This window comes from Capra hircus, chromosome 7 (assembly GCF_001704415.2).
Source record: "Capra hircus breed San Clemente chromosome 7, ASM170441v1, whole genome shotgun sequence".
Classification (NCBI taxonomy): Eukaryota; Metazoa; Chordata; class Mammalia; order Artiodactyla; family Bovidae; genus Capra; species Capra hircus.
The window spans coordinates 105,249,072-105,251,832 of record NC_030814.1 but is presented as its reverse complement, the minus strand read 5'-3'; positions in this window follow the sequence as shown (position 1 = coordinate 105,251,832).

Sequence of the window (2,761 nt, the reverse complement as noted above, 5' to 3'; positions counted from 1 at the left end):
CTGATTTTGGCCATTTGTAAGATAAATGTGAGGTTTTTCTGTCTCTTTATACAGTGTTATACACTATATGCAACATGTAAACAGAAAAAATCTGGGTGTAAAGGTGCTGGATTTCTCATTAGAAAGACACCAATTGCATAAGCTTAATACCATGTCTCTTACAACTAACATTTTAATACCAAACAAAATCTTAAAATTATGCATTTTTAGAGCAAAGGACCAAATAATAGATAAAAATAAACTGCAACCTACCTCAGCCTCTGCAACTTACTTTTCCTAAATTTCTGTCAAACTTGGTGCATGGTTTTCATCAAAAAAGAGGCCAAAAAACCCACCCTCTGTTCAGTTCAGTCACTCAGTCGTGTCCGACTCTGCGACCCCATGAACAGGGAGGCATGCGAGGCCTCCCTGTCCATCACCAACTCCCAGAGTCCACCCAAACCCATGTCCATTGAGTCAGTGATGCCATCCAACCATCTCATCCTCCGTTGTCCCCTTCTTCTCCTCCTGCCCTCAGTCTTTCTCAGCATCAGGGTCTTTTCAAATGAGTCAGCGCTTCACATCAGGTGGCCAAAGAATTGGAGTTTTAGCTTCAGCATCAGTCCTTGCAATGAATATTCAGGACTGATCTCCTTTAGGATGGACTGGTTGGATCTCCTTGCAGTCCAAGGGACTCTCAAGAGTCTTCTCCAACACCACAGCTCAAAAGCATCAATTCTTCGGCATTCAGCTTTGTTTATAGTCCAACTCTCACATCCATATGTGACTACTGGAAAAACCATAGCCTTCACTAGACGGACCTTTGTTGACAAAGTAATGTCTCTGCTTTTCAATATGCTGTCTAGGTTGGTCATAACTTTCTCTTCCTTCTTTATTTTTCTTGTTACTTCCAAACTACACCTAAGATGCTAATTTAAGTAGGAAAAAATATAGTTTGATTAGAAAATCACTTTAAAGCTATGAATTTTTTTTTTAGTTCGCTGCAGAAGTCCTAAGAACTTGTGGCAGTCTTAAAAATGAACCAATTTCATGAAATAAAGTCTGTTTTCCCCACTTAAGATTTTCTAGTTTTTAAAAAATCTCAGACTCCAAAGGAAAATAAAAGATGGGAAAATTTTCTAAACCTTTAAAAAACAGTTTACTCAGTAAATGCATAGCCCCAAGTGTGAGCCAGCTATTATACTAGGCACTGGAAATCTTACAAAAGAAAAAAAAGACAGGCCTTCGGGAAGTCTTGATTTGACAGGCAAAAAGATGGAGTTGAAGAAAATAACAAATGAGTAAGCAGATTCATTGTGTTAAAGTAGTTTGCACAGAGAAATAGAAGTTTCAATAATACTATGTTATAGAACAAAAATACTGTGTTTTTGTGCTAGATGCATAAAGAAGGAATGGACCTAACCAAGAAAATCTGAAAGGGCTAGGGACAGTGAGGTCTGAGCCTAGTTTTGGAAGAATAGTAAGAATTCTCCAGAGAGTGAGATGAGTACTTCAAGGAGAGGGAGCCACATAAGCAAACATAAAGGTGGGTGACAGCATGACACTTTTGTAGAACATCTGTTAAGTGGTGAGAATGACAGGTTGAAGCTTGAGAAGATGGCAGAACCAAAAGTCTTACTTGCCATCCTAAAGCATTTGAAATTGATTCAGAAATTTATACCAATGAAAGATTTTATATAAGGGAAGTGGGTCTAGCAATAAGGTGTAGAGACTGAGTTTAAAAGGTTGAAGACAGCTGAACAGACAAGCCTAGAAGTCTAGACCCAGAAGACTAGAATTCAGAGTAAAATACAGAATTGGTAGTCAAAACCATCGTGTGTGAACCTGTCCAGCATAGTCTATAGATTAGAATGGGGAACAGGGGTCATAGATAAAACCCACAAAAATATCAATAAATAAGGAGCTGGTGGAGGAAAAGTAATTAAACATGAAAAGAAATCGCCCCAGAGGTAGAAAAGCTGGAGGAGTGAAGTCAGTGAACCCAAAGGAGAACTGGATCTCAGTAGTGTTGGGTGTCACAAATCACATAAAAGAGTAAATTTGAATTAGTAGCTCGCATGTTGAAGACCTTGGCAAGAACAATTTCTGTTAATCAGGGTGAACAGAAGCCACATTATTCTAGGTTAGATGGAAGATGTGAACTTCAGGAAGTTTAAAAAAAGGGGAAAAAAGAAGTTTGTATTTCAATGGGAGAAAATGACAATATTTCTGTGTTAATAATTGAGGCAACAATGTATGCACATGTTGAGAGTGAATTAAAGAGGTCACTGGAACAGATTTTCTGAGATATGAGAGAATGAGAGCCTAGGTAGAAGAATTCAACTTAGGCTGGACAGAAAAGCCTACAGAAAGGAAAGCAAATAACTTCCTGTTTGACTTGGAAGTGAAAGAATTTGTATATGCTGATCTTATTTTCTATAAAGCCAGAGAAAGATTCCACTTCTAAGATGTTGGCTATAATAGTAATTTTCGGATCTTTGGGTACTTAAAAATCTTGAGTTTCAGTCTGTGCTTAGGAGCTTTTTTAGGAAGTTATGATTCTGAGTTTACTCTGTACTCATTTCAGTAAGAAAGCTCCACTTTTATTTGTTCAATATGTTTGATATCTGTGTTAATTTTTGTGTTTTTTTTTTAAGAAGAGAATTTGCTTATAAAGTTGAAAAAGTACTTTAAAGGTTAAGAAAAAGTGCTTTAAAAGACTGATTAACCCTGAACAGAGACAGGAAAGAATTGTAGGAGTTCAACAAGTGTGTGAAAGTAG